At 37.3% G+C, this 14,810-nt stretch overlaps 1 protein-coding gene across 3 annotated transcripts in view; it reads right to left on the reverse strand.

Annotated features, from left to right (window-relative positions):
* Positions 1-5,934, reverse strand: part of JAKMIP2 (janus kinase and microtubule interacting protein 2) — a 95,143-nt gene extending 89,209 nt beyond the window's left edge. For 2 of the 3 annotated variants that reach the window (XM_039351888.1, XM_039351907.1), the window contains exon 1: positions 4,868-5,934. The gene's annotated coding sequence lies outside the window, so the exon portion shown is untranslated. Of the gene's footprint in view, positions 1-4,611; positions 4,693-4,867 lie in introns of those variants that run through there. The other variant, XM_039351896.1, reaches the window with a different exon arrangement.
* Positions 5,935-14,810: the final 8,876 nt, after the last annotated feature.

Below are 14,810 nucleotides of genomic sequence, written 5' to 3' on the forward strand. Positions count from 1 at the left end.
CTTACAGTAAAGCAGAGCAATTTCATAAACAAAATGGTAAAGATGTAATGTTACTCAGTGCCTAATGAAATAACATGCCCAGAGGTGACTTAAAAGATTGATTGTTATTTTGAGGCTGATTTTGTTAGTCGTGTTATATGTATTTTCAAGACTTGAATGTCGTGAATTTAGCTAACCTTTCTAGAATTTAGTTTCTTTAAAGTTGATATATAAAATGTTTTCCCTAATAGATCATAGTCTTAATAATTTTTGTTCTTTATTGAAATTATGTGCCTGCCATCTCAGCAGTAAAGAAAGACAACATTTTTTATGCATCTCTTTTAACCAGTTGTATTCTTCTCCTATTCCACAGAGACAAAAGCAAAACAAACATATTGTCCACATTTGGAGACTTTTGAAAAAAGAACTATAGTTCTATGAAGGACTAAAGGAACTACAATAATAAATGCTGACTAATTTTTAATATACACTGGGTATGTACAACTGTATAGAAGAGAAACCTTGTTATGGGTAGAATAACCAAGATGCACTTTATCCCTCCTTCTTAACTAAAAATGCCACCTGGTGCATAAAAGAAAGTAGGGAGGAGGGAGAGGAGAAACAGATATTATTTTTTTAAATTCAATCAATCTGCTTAGTAATATAGTACATGCATTTTAATCCTATAACTGCAAAATTTAAGGGTTTGCTCCACTAATGCATCAGTTTTTTTTATTGTTGATAAAGTATGGCTCCAACAGGTGATATTAAGCCACCTTAATACTCCTAAATAAATGGCTGGGGTCTGAACTTTACATTTTGCATTCCCCCCCTCCCCGGGCCAGGGAATATTGTCCCTTGATCTATGATGACCTGCAGTCCCCAAGCAATTACAAGAACCGTTTCTAGCAATGCCATTATATTTTAGTGTATATTTTGTTCCCTGTGCCATCCGTCTGGTAAACTCGCAAGATTCATTTTTCTCACCATGCACATGTATACATAACCTGAACTAGACTGTTGTTTCTCTGTGTCATATAATATATGTGGGTATATCCGTAAATATGTATGTATGTATGTATGTATGTATGTATGTATGTATGTATGTATGTCATATTTATGTAGTGTATATCAGAGGTGGTGACCCTTTGAGAGCTGAATGCAACAAAATTTCATTTTAACATATGCTGATTAGTTGTACATTCAAAGTGACAATAAAGTTATTATTCTATTCTGTTCTGTTCTGTTCTGTTCTAAGGACATTCTGGGTAACAATGGCAATGGCATTCATTGAGAGAACAATGCGAACTACAGAAGGAATGCTGCCACTGCTATTTCCTGCCATTTTGGATCTGTTTTATTTGAACATCTAGGACAACAGAATAATTTCAGTTCAAGATTGTATGTATGTATGTATGTATGTATGTATGTATGTATGTATATGTATGTATGTATGTATGTATGTAGAATATCACTTTTATAAAGTTGTCCACTCATGGAGTGATTCCTGAAGATGCTCCTCAAATGTTAAAAGAGAAGTACATATTATTCTTTTGCTTAGTCTGTTACAAAGTATTTTTAAAAAAATTACAGTTGAATCAACACACATTCACATTCAGCAGATTTCAGGCCAGAATTAGCATCTATGAACAGCTGCAAGGGTCTCTATGACTTAGCAGAGCTCTCTGAAAGCTGACATTTACCTTGACCTCCATCATACCCTTCACTCACTACACTTTCCCTGCCAACATGAAATGGGAACTGCTTGCCCTAGCAGTAATATGAATTCCTCAGGAAAGATAGCCATCATGGGTACTATAATGAGCTGGGAGCTGAGTGACCATTTGGCTGGCACCTGCCAACCACCATATTGTTTCTTCTGCAATGTTGTAGTAAAGATGGCCACCAGGTACCAATCCCAGTTGAACAGCTCTTTGGTTCCCTATAATACCTGGTAGAACAGTAGCATTGAGCTACAGCCTATTTATTTGGTGAGTACAATTTGGTGACTACTGATTGCAATAACATCACTATCATGGGCACTTCTATCAAGAGAAGCTTGTTCAGACCTACAGAACCAGAATGACATGTAAGCTTACCACAAATATATTATTCACAATGTAAGCTTCAGGTGTGAGTTATTGTTGCATGGGATATGATCCCACCCTACAACAATGAGGGAATAATCACATTTCATAGAATCATGAGAATCACCAAAGATCCCTCAGAATCACATTTTACAGGAAATTAATTATATATATAATTATATTAACTCTCTCTCTCTCTCTCTCTCTCTCTCTCTCTCTCTCTCTGTGTGTGTGTGTGTGTGTGTCTTTGTGTGTCTATGTATGTATGCTTCCAGTTACTTCCAATCTGAGGGAAACTGAACCCAAACCTTAGTATATGAAGGAAATCTGTCTTCCCTTTATTATGCTTTCCAGCACAACCTTCATTCCTACACTGGGCAGAGAGTGCAACAAATCTATCTTTACTTGCCAACTGCATAGCCAATCTTGACTGTCTGTTGAAATTCTTTGCACAATGTGCACATGTAAATTACCCATGGCTGTGACTGTCATTTTCACACTCTCCATTTTAAAGGATATTCCTACAAACATAGTATACTGCATAAATGTTCATTGTTTGGAGAGAAGATATTCTGATCATATTTTATCATGTTCATTCATTGCCTGACGTGGCTCTCCACTGCATGCTCAGTGGTCCACTAGAGCATTTACTACATCACTGACAACAAAGGAATGCTATTTTAATAAACTGACTTTCTAAGTCAATCTCAGATTCATTCGCCGAATATATCTTGCTTGAATCAACATACCAATTGGACTTCTTTCTGAATAGATTCTGAGTCAATGTAATAAATATGATGTTGACTAACACTGGGTAAAACCAGGTTTTAAACTGCTTACTAAATATTTTACGGTCAATCACATATATTCACTCTCTCAGTCCAATGGACCTCCTATCACTTGGATAAAACACAATAATATTACAAGACACCCATTGTGTAATGATATTAGGGGGGTTTTCTCACTTGCACCTTGCATCTCAGGTTAAAGCACCTCTATGGCATGATTAAGATGTTATACTAGTAATGAAGAAGCCATAAGTCAGCATCACTTTCACATACAGAGCCTCACTGGGTAGCTTTGGGATAGTTGTTGTCTCTCAACCTAACTTGCCTCATGGGGTTGCTGATGTAGGAGAAAATAGAAGGAGGGTATACTACAGTGTGTATTGTCATGGAATTTCCATCACATATGCCATCGTGAAGAAAGATGGGCTATAAATCAAATCAATAAATAAATTCATGTCAATTTTGTTAAAAGATGCATATAATAAAATGTCTGTAATCTCTAAAAATCCTATAATTTTTATAGAAAATATGTGCATGTTTTTGTGTGTGTGCATGTGTGCATAGGTGTATATGTATAAGAGTGTGTGTGTGTGTGTTGAGTGTAAAATGAATTATGGATATGTACCCATGGCTTTTCAGAAATGTGTCTCTATACAATCTGAAATCTATATTGTCATATATTTTGAACCTATCTGTTAAATTAATACTATCTTAATCTTTAAATTTGCATGGCATCAGTTTAATGCTGACATTTAGATTCATTTTTGTTAGCAAAACAAGAATGAGAAACCTACACAGAACACCTATCACAATAGTTACAATATATAACTGATTATGATCAAAACCAAAATTATTAGTTCAGATTAATGATTGTTACATCCTAGGCTACTTTGTAAACTTGATGAAGATGCATATATTCAGTAGAATTTGACCTGAACAGTTGAAAAGAGAATCTGCAGAAAGAATTATCTGATTCTTGGGAATTAGATTTGGGATATCAAAATGGTGGGCAATTAGATATAGATTGATGTTGCACTTTGCCTGAAACCTCCCCCCCCCCATAGCATTAATATTCAGTACCTGAGTATTTCCATAAAGGACATCAAGTGAAAGCTCTCTTACTAAGAATGCTCTTTTCCCTAAAGGCTAATCAGATGCCTATGGGAAATCTATGAGCCGGACATGAAGGCAATAGAATAGACATGACAGTCAAGAAACAGAGGCTGTGAATTAGTGGCTGTACATGGTCCTGAATGTACAATATACAGTAGATCTGTCCTTTGTGGCTGAAATGAAACCAAGGCACTATCAATTCCTTCTATCAGCCCAAGTGGAATGCATTGTCAGTCCATCACTGCTTTAAATGTGTAGAACTACAACTCATGTGTAGAAGCTACAAAGAGATCCAGATGTGTGAGGCTCACATATACATGCAGGTATGGACCCTTATGCAGAAAGTGCATCCCACCCAAATCTTTTGGCAATGCACTCATGGATTTAATACACTTAACCATCCAACACACACTATGCCCACAAATCAATCATGGATGCAATCGACTGCTGGCTTATGACTATCTCTGCTGCCAGCAAATTGTACTTCACGGAGGCCCAGCCCAACAGTCGGGGAATTAAAAGGAGGAATGAAAAGCCATCAGAAATGTCTGCATTCCCAAACTAACAGGCACTTGCCAAGCATCTCATTTTTCAACAGAAAGGGTAAATAACAGCATCCTCCCCATCTGCCTGTGAATACTTACAATTCAGCTTTACCAGAGACAGCTTGTCAGCAGCCTTCCTCCCTCTCCATCTTCCTTTTCCTTCCCTCTCACACCACATCCCCTCCCCTTTTTCTTCCTCTCCTCCTTTCCAGCAGATTAGATGAAAGTCATTGTTCCGAGGGGAGGATGCTGACACCCAGAAGAACTGCAAAACGCAGGGCCTTGAGACTCAAATGATGGCAGCTGCAGGAAAAAACAGCAAGGGTGCCAGGAGGGGCCGATGGCTGATACTCACCGGGGTGAAGCCAAGAAGAGATGCTGAAAGGTGAGGGAGGGGCGATCTGGATCCATATCCCCCTCCACCAAGGCTTCTTCCAGCAAACCTTCAGCAGATGCTTCCTCCCCCCCTACTTTCTTTTGGCTGAGGAGGGAATCCACCCACCCAGCAGCAAGAGCCAGAGCTTCAGCCACATCCCTCCTTGGAGGAGGAGGAGGAGGAAGAGGAGGAGGAGGAAGAGAGTGATGAGCTCAGGGAGGACGGAAACAGACTGGAAATTGCAGCATGGGCCTCCTCCTCCCCTTCCCTGCTGCGGTGCTTAGCTCTCCCTGGATGCCATGGCAACGGCCATAAAAGATGGCGGGGAAGCAAGAGATGGGGAGGGTGAAAGAGAAACTGGAGAGGGTTGTTACGATGAGGAAAAGCTGCCTTTGACAGGCAAGCAAATCACGTCACAGGCTGCTGCTGTTACTGATGGGGAGGAGAGAAAGGTAAATTATCTTATTCAAGAAGGTGGGGCAGGGATCTACACAATATACATTCCTACTAAGGGGAAAAACGGGGCTCTTTTATTGGCTAATTCAACCCTGGAAAAGTCAGAGCAAAGGCCACAGTCATTTCAAAAATTTGTCAGCGATGGAGATCCAGGCTTCTATAAACGATATAGGGTATGGGAATGGAGATAGGATCAAAATACAGTGAAGTCTTTCTCAGTGATGGTAGCATTGGGCAGTAATCCTCCATCCTGCATCTGCACAATAAACATGTCACACATTTACTCTGGGTGCTCCGCAGTTGTAGGTTGAATGATCTGCCTGTACTTATGCAATCACCCTGAACCTGGAGCCTTTTGGAAGGATGAGTTGAAAACTGTCACAGGTATCTGTCAATGTGCAAGCTGGCTGGGAATGATGGGATCTGGTGTCCAGTAGCTGCAGCTTTTGGTGGTCCGGTGAAACTGAACATATAATTTCCTTTTGGTGTTTAATTCTGCATCCAATGCAGGTAAGGAAAATAATAGAACAAAGAACTATTAAAAACTCTGAAATACCCAGAGCAAAGAACAGAGAAACCAGTTCATTAAAAAAAAAAGACAACAGATTAAGCAGGATGCCAAATATGAGCAGGAAAAAAAATCAGATTAAACTTTACAGATGAAAGGTGTCAAAATACAGAAGTCTATCTATGAGACCACTCTCAACAATTAAACTATTTACTCTGCTGGAAGGGTTTTATGCATCAGGAAAAAACATAATTTCATCATTACTATAATGAAATAGTAAAACATAGCTGTTTAATCCTTCTGCTTAGAGCATTACAATTTGCAATTTATATGACATATACGTAAGTTCCATACTTTTAAAGCAGAAATGTATTACAAGACACAACCATCTGGGATGACCATTGGAAGAAAGCAGTAAAGAAGTGTTTGTTTCTAGCAAAGAACCACATCATTAATAAACACCCTATTCCTCCTGGCACATACTTCCATCTGTAAACACAGAGAAAGCTCCATGGGTATATCTGTACCACTGGTGGTGTTCCCTCTAGAAGTTGCCTCCTCATCCAAATTGGATGTTCTGAGATCAACAGCCCCTTTGTTAATAAAAGATGCCCAGGGACAATAGTACTAAGAGTCAACCAGCTAATCCAGAGTGAAATTGGCTTATGAAACCAGAATGCCATCAGGGAGGCGTCAGACTAATCAGAGAGGAGGCTGTATAAATCTATTTTTGACAGGGCATTCTGCAGCATGGCTATGGTTGTTAATCATATAGCTGGAAATTATACTTCTCTTGGTAGAGAGGCAAGGAAGAAAACCTCCCTGGAAGACTTAGGGAGTCAGTCTCGATTATGTAGGAATGAGTTGCTCTTTCAGTATTACAATGTGAATGTCATGATTCTGGTAGATGAAACCGATAAATCAGAGATCTGAGGCTAGAGGCTTCCTCAAAGAACATGTTTATTGGTTGCAAAGTATCGGCACGAACAAAAGTTAAACTAAGTCTGAAATCCCCCCAAAGAATTACACTATTACAAAGTTAAACTTCCCACCCCAAAGCTTTGCAATCAATTATGTTTCCCAATAGAATGGTTTGGCGGGCTTTCTAAAGCACACCCAAGCCCCCAATCCGACTGATAGACATGGCCATGGTTCCCACAGGACAGAGAATTGTTTACACTAGCAGGAAACCTCCACTTCCCCCACTTCCATTCTCGTGGCAACCTAGAACGAGCAAGATGGCTTTAGTCAGGTTCGTTATAGAGTTGACAGTGAATCTCTAAGATTTAAAGTGTGCAGAGGATAAGGATAATAATACATGAACTGAACTTGGAATCAAATTCATGCAACTGATATAACAAGGAGTAATTTTTCCTCAGTTTATACTAGCGGACTCTAAGTTGGCATAAAATCAATAAAAAAAATCAATGTTTCCAAGTCACATTCAAGAACTATCCCACAGGAAGCAGGAGATTGCAAATGATATTGTTTTTCCTAAAATTTCTAAAGTATTTTAACCTATATTTTGATACTCTTTATGCTTATTTGCATCAGTCTTGCTAAATAAAATGGATTAAATATTCTTATATTTTATTGTGGTTCTGTAACCACAGAAGAATCTTACTAATATTTGATGGAGCTCAATATTTCCTCCTGCCTCCCTCTCATTGGTCTTCACTGAGAGTTTATTATGCCTTTGGTTATTCCTTATAATGGGATTCTTGAATACAATTGTGATGCTTCAAGAACCCAGCAAATTTAATCTAAAATACTTTGCATATGGAAAAAGGAATTTTATGAGGATGTAACCAGGAAAATTAATGCTCTGTATATGACAGAATGGTAGAATGCATATATAACATGACTTTTTAAGTTTTAGATTAGCATGATATTTGAGCTATGCCATTATAACCTTCTAGTTAAGAGGTGGGCTACTCTGACTTGTTATTTGATGGGCAAAATAAAATAAATAGGACAGCATAAAGTTTATTAATAAAAGCTATTAATTTACAAACTTTGCAGGCTCCTTTCTTCACTGCTGCCTTTTATTGGCAAAGGAATTCTACTAGTAGCTCTTCTAGTACATTACTTGCATCAAAGAAGGACTTTCTGCAGCAGTTTATGAGTGAAAAGGACTGATCTAGAGACAATGGCCCTTAGACCCACTGTGAGCACTTGAAATGAGATCGCTGGCAGACTTAATAAGAACTTGTCAGAGTTCTTGTGAGGAATCTACTTTTAGGATTTTGAGAAGCACTTTCCCATTCAACAGTGAGTCATTCTCCCTTCTATCAGTGGTGCCCGCTTTTGCAAACACCATGTCATAGCAAATTAAGCTAAATAACAACAAAAAAGATTCAGTGGATCCAGAAGGTCATCACATAGCATAAGGGGTTTTTTTTTGTTATGTCCATATATTGGAAACAAAAGTCCAGGCTGAGCTTCAGGAGCTACACATGGAAACTCTTCATGTCACTACTGAGATTGGGGGGGGGGCATCTGTTATAAAGTATCTTTCACTCAGGTTTGCCAAGGTGTTTATGCTGGTTGAGGTCAATGAGATGTTGACATACAATGGGGTTTTAAGGAAGATCATAATATGTTCCATAAACTGAAAGGTCTACCACCATGGTCATAGATGTTCTGGAGGTGGCCAAAATTTTATGAGAAACCAATGGAGACATAGACTAGAAAGAACGTAATGCAATCATAAGGAATTGTGGTCCTTTTGATTTTTCCTTTCTGTTTTTTCTCACCAGTCCCCTTCTTTTTCCTTCATGTAGAAATTTTATATTGCTGGTTTTGCTGTTGTTATAGTTGTGTCCTAAATATGAGTGTATCAACTGAATGTGAAATAATTTACATTGTTTCCCATTATGATTACAGTAATAAAGAGAAAGAATAGGTGTGTCTGGTCATCCCCAATTACTTCCCTACAGAGTGAACATTCAATAGATTAGTTGAAGTAGCCATTCTGCAAGAAAAGCAGTACTAATTAACATAGTAATGGAGAAAGGCAAGCATATAATATGATAAATCATCTTATGCCAGTTAAAGAAATTCCCCATAGTATGGTGTATCTCATCTGAGCTATCTCGTGGGGGGAGTGGGACTATAACCCCAACTCTATTCCCCAAATCAGGTGTAATATTTTCTTATACCTGCACAATTCTGAATGTTATTACAATTTGAACAAATATCATTAATTCGGTGATGCGTAGTAAGTGATGGATGTCAGGAGTTTTTACTAAAATTATATACTTTCAGCAGGGGTCACCCAAAGCATGAAGATGATCCCAACTGTCCAGCTAAAGGAAGCAGGCATTTTATTGGACAGCAGCTGGAGTTACCTGATAAGTTCATTGTCAAATTCTTCATTTTATATTATATGGGAGTAGGCCAAGCACATAGATATGCAAGATATAGGGATTAATGATATAGTTACCTCCTAATGGAAAAGAGCTGAAGAACTTTATGGTATTTATGATGTGGCTAGTTGACAGTCTTTGGGATTTTCTGGTCTGTCTAGGTGGGCACAGGAGATATTTGGTTTGCTGTTGTTGCTGGAAGAAATAATAATCAACTCCCTCAGAAGAATCCCAGAGCTACACAAAGATATTCTGGGAAATGAAAGTTCTCCACCAGCACAGGCCTCTGCCATAACTGACTGGAGGAATAGCCACTGTGCCTTGTGCATGAGTAGCTGGAAGAGGGTTAAATGGGGCATTTTTGTGCTCTTCAGCCAGCTAAGTCTGGGGATATGTCTCACAGAAAAGATAGGACAAGGATATCTGCTGTCCTTTAATGAGTAGTACCATAAATGGAAGCAAAGATGGGATTGTCCAGCATGTTGATTTGGCCTGGGATATGGCTGCAAAGGTTTCAGAGAAGTAAAACCAGCTTTCTCCAGATCTTTTGTTCTTAGATGATACTTAAATGAAGAAAGCAAGGGTACAGTAGTTTTTATACCAAAAAAGCTTGTTCTTTTCAAATGCTGTTTATTACTCTAAGATTTCATTATATAAAGCAACTTTAGTGTCTAACATTACTTAAAACCTCAAGACAGCATTTTCTTCTCAAAATCTTAGATTTCACATATTCTACAGATAATAGAACTCTGCAGCTAAACATCCAGGAAAGGAAACAAATGATGTATTTTGTGCAGCTTGTGCCTTTGAAGCTCAGCTAGTGGAGTTCATGATTGAAATGGGTATTAAACAGTGTCAAACAAAAGTCAAAGGGCAAAAGAGTTTAAAACCTTCTGAAGCAGCGAGGAATTTAGTCAAATCCATCAGAGTAGCTTCAAACATATTCAATTGTATGTTTTGCTATTGTTTTGTTGTTACAGACAAGGAATGTATGCCACATAGAAGTAGCTTATACTGTATGCCTGAATAATAAATATATGATTTCCCTCATCTAACATGTATAACCTCCTTATTTAACCTGCAGATGGTGAGTGAAATCATTCATCTCCATGGGGTGAGGTACCATCAGTGTGCCTATGATACCAGTAATGTATCTCCATCATTGACAAATTAAACAATGCCATTGATATATTATCCTAACATTTGGAGGCTGTTGGGTCTGGGTGAGGAACCATAGATTTCAGCTGAATCCTGGCAAGATTGAGTGGTTTGGGGTTTGGGGGCCTTATGAACCTGGGAACCTGCCATCTTTAGTACTGGATGAGGTTCACAACAGACTTGGTGTACAACCTTGAAACTCCTGCTCAGTGGCAGTTGTGGCTAGGATGGCCTCTGCACAGCTTCACATTGTGTTACCTGTACCCCTTCCTGGACCATGAGGCTCTACTCACTGTCACTCATGCTTTGGTCACCTCCAGAATGGATTACTCTAATGAGCTCTTGGGGCCACCCTTAAAGAGTATCTAGAAACTTCCGCTGGTCGAGAAAGTGGCAATGCAGTTATATGTACCTCTAGCATGGCATATGTTGAATCTCTGCTTCACAACCTTTGGTGACCAGTTTGCTTTTAGGTGTAATTAAGATTTTAGCTCTATATGGCATGGGCCAGGTTACATGAGGGACTATCTTTTCCCTATTACATTTACCCACCCCATCAGGTTCAGCACGGAAGAATGCTCTGGGTTCCCTCTGCTAAGGACATCCCTCTAGCTGGTGCCTTTTCTGCTATAGCCCCCCAACCTCTGGAATATCATTTCCCGCTGAAGTGAGATTAGCCCTCTGAGGTTCTGGAAAGCCTTAAAAGCCTTAATCCTAAGGACACCATGGCGAATTTCAAAGTGGTCATATGAGGTTGTCCTCCTGCTTTCCTGGGGTTCTTTTATGTTTTTATTCCTTTATATTTTTATGCCTTATTTTTGTTATTTATTCCTGATGTTTTTATACTGTGATACGGTTTTAATTATTATTGTTTGTAAGGTGCCCGGAGCAATTTTTTTGTGAAACGGGAGGCTAGATAAATTTTGCAAAATAAAATAAATACATCTACTACCTAGTAATTCTTCCTTTACTTGCAACATCTGCCATTCTTCACTAACTTGATCTCTTGAAAGTCAAAGCTCAGATGGCATCGATAGTTCTGGCAATTACTTTTTTTTTTTAATATTCTTAATAGCATTTCAACTGCATTAAGTAATGCCATTGCAAAATAGCTAGGTTGCATACATTCAGCCGCCATCTAATGACTTTCAAAGATAGATTGTTTTAAAATGGATCTGCAATAGTGCTAGATTAAAACATGTAGTCCTTGAAGACATGACTAATATCTATTATCAATCAGGGAATTAAAAAGGAATAGTAAATGAAACTCCATGATCCAGGAACCTATAAAGAATTGATGGGAAAAAAGTACAACTGTTTAAAATGTGGTGGGGTTTTTTTTGGTGTTTGTATATGCACCAAATATATATGGTGTATAGTCTTCAAAAAAGGAAGTACTCTGGAACCAACTGCTGGCTGATAAAACTATAACAACACTCAAGATTTCAATTGTTTCAATTCTACCATCTTTCGTATTATGATAGAGTTGTGTTTTTTTTATCCTTAAGATTGTAAATTCACGTCTGCAGTCAAATTTTTCATGATGGTGCTGTAAAGTTACAAAGTGTAAATAAATGCATAGGGCAGGATGTTTCCTACGTTAAAAATACAGAAAGAAGGACTTTGTGCTGGAGATTATCACCCGTGAGCCCATATGTTGGTTGAAGGAATCAGGGCTTCAGAATTAGAAGTAAGAACTTTGAATTATTTCCTTAAGAAACTGGGGAAATCAGAAACACAATATGCCATAAAAGTGTTTTGGGGGAAGCTTATGCTGTGGAAAATAATGCCATCTAGTGTTCTCTCTCAATAACACCTCCAGCGTTTCCCTGTGGAGTGCTTCCTGCATTGGGGAAAAACACACGATATATACACATCTTAAAATTGGTTTATCATGAATTATGGTGAACCTGGCATGAAATAAGTTTTTTTTCTGTTCATACTTAGTAAATGGTGTAATTGCACCATTACTAGGGAAAAGACAGATTGGTTTTTCCCAGTGTTTCCCAGTAGTACATGTAGAACAAATGAGATCCAGAAGTCAAGGTTGATACTCTATCTTGGGAATTTCTACTAAATGATAAAAATAATAACAGATTGTTCATAGATGTACAAATATTACTCTGAAAAAATAATTTTATATCTAGATAACAGAGTGGTTAGAAAGATTAAATATAACTGAGTTTGCCAGAATTCTTATTACTTAAAAAGAGCTTTTAGAATAGAATATCTTTATTGTCATTGTGTATCTCACAACGAAATTTTGAATGTGTACTGAGGGCTTCATATCACATTAGAACTTCAGGTTGCTCCACCCTTGAATTAGAGATTCTGCTGCTTAAAATTAAAGTTGACCAATCAAGTTCCATAATTTTAATCCACTGTTTTATCCAAAAGCATAATCTTACAGAAAGAAGAGTAACTACATTATTTTTGTAAGAAAAAAAAACAGAATCTTAGAATTGCAGCTGAGAGACATGGGAAATTCCAAACCAAAGAATGATGCTTCTATAATGGACATATTGATCTGTATGCTATGTGCCAAATGCTACAGGGTTATATTTCAATTTCAAATATGTATAAATTGCTGGATTTTAATATGAATTTTAGTCACAATTGTTCAATTTTTCTTTTTACAGTTAAGGAGAAAACCTGCAACTTATTTTCATGTATACCTTTTATAATCCATGTATCTCATTCTCATGTATTCATATTCAAATACAAAGTTTATTGAAAGTACATTTCACACAGAGCGCATGACATTTTAATTATCAATTTTAATATCATCCAACTGATTTTAAGCAATACCACCAATTCTGGCAAGATATTGTACTAATACTTGTATTGAAAAGATATGTGAATCACAGTATAATCCAGATTATTTTTCTAAAATTGTACAATATTAATAGTTATTCCTTTAATTAATTCTGTATCTTTATTGCACTTCATTGGAAATATTTTTTTAAAAATGTTTCTACTAGATCAGTATAAATTTCCTGATTCTAATATTATTTTGTTCTGCTAAACATTACAAAGAAAAAAATGTACAGTTTTCCTGTTTAAAAAAATGAACAAAACCCCGCAGATACGTGTTTTAAATACATGTATTCCAGAAATAAATTGTTTTTTAATCCTAGAAACAAAATATGCAAGTAAAGATTGTTGTGCTCTAGGCTATATTATTTTAAGCATGCCACATGCGAATACCCAGTTTTTCTAAACAGATTGAAGTCACATGATATATATTCAAGTGATATCAACTAAACGTATTTCCTGGACCATTACATTCTCAAAATACCCCCCAGCCGTTAAACAGATGACTGCATCATTAATCCCCTTCCTGTAGTTTCTTTAGTTGTGAACTATAATTACTAGCAATTAACTAAAGTTCACATTTCAAAAATAATTATTGCCGTTGTTTTGTTAAGGAACCAAGGTCAGTAATTGCAGCCTACGCCTCTTGATGAAGAAATCAACCCCTTATTAAACAAAATGGGGTCCTACTGCTGAGCAGGCATGATATAATCAGAAGGTTGTAAAATTGATATCTGCACCAGCAGAAATCTCTGAGAGCAAAGTACACCCACAATATTTAGGCTGCAAAATTTCCCTTTCTTTCTCCATCACACACACACTATCTCTTGCCACACTATTCCTGTTTAAAGGCAAGAGATCTGTAATATTTTTCATGTATGCCACTCATATCAGAGTATGACATGGACTGGAAAGTGCAGACTTTCAGAATGTAGCCTAAACAGGCAGTATGAAATACAGAGCTGTATCAGGAGATATCAATATCTTTAAAAACAGCAACCAAACTTATAAACCATTTTGTCCTGGAATCAGTTTCTCTCAATTCAGGAAATCCTTTCCATATTGGTCAGAAGAACCACGGATAGAACAGAATATTTCAAGAATATAACTAATATTTAAACAGGACTTTAGCTAAGCATACAATAGTCTCATCTTGACCTAACCTGAACAATAGACCAAGTTATCTAATTTTCTTGTGACTATGATTTGCATGGAAAATTAGACAATGCTCTGCTAGTCTGTTCTTTATTTTATCTTGAGGAACTCAAGATAAACTACCAGCTGCAAATATAACTGCTTAGGGGTCTTTGTAAAGTAGGTGTTCAAATAAAATATTCATTTTTTCCTTTACATTCCAAGTTGAGAATCGTCTGCCACTAAGTAAACTTCTGCTATATGGCACATTTCAGTGTTCTATAATAATAATAATAGATTATATTCTGTCTAATACAACTGGGTATTAGGTATGCTATAAGTGGTCTACTAACGTGTATACTATACCATTTTGGATATATACAAAGGGCAAAGTTTATCCTGAATAGCAAGTTCACTGAGTACAGAACTAGATCTAGTCATACCAGTACAGAAGTCTCCAATGTGACATTACACATGGGAAAAG

This window comes from Crotalus tigris, unplaced genomic scaffold, assembly GCF_016545835.1.
Source record: "Crotalus tigris isolate CLP2741 ecotype Arizona unplaced genomic scaffold, ASM1654583v1 scf7180000017568.12009008, whole genome shotgun sequence".
NCBI lineage: Eukaryota > Metazoa > Chordata > Lepidosauria > Squamata > Viperidae > Crotalus > Crotalus tigris.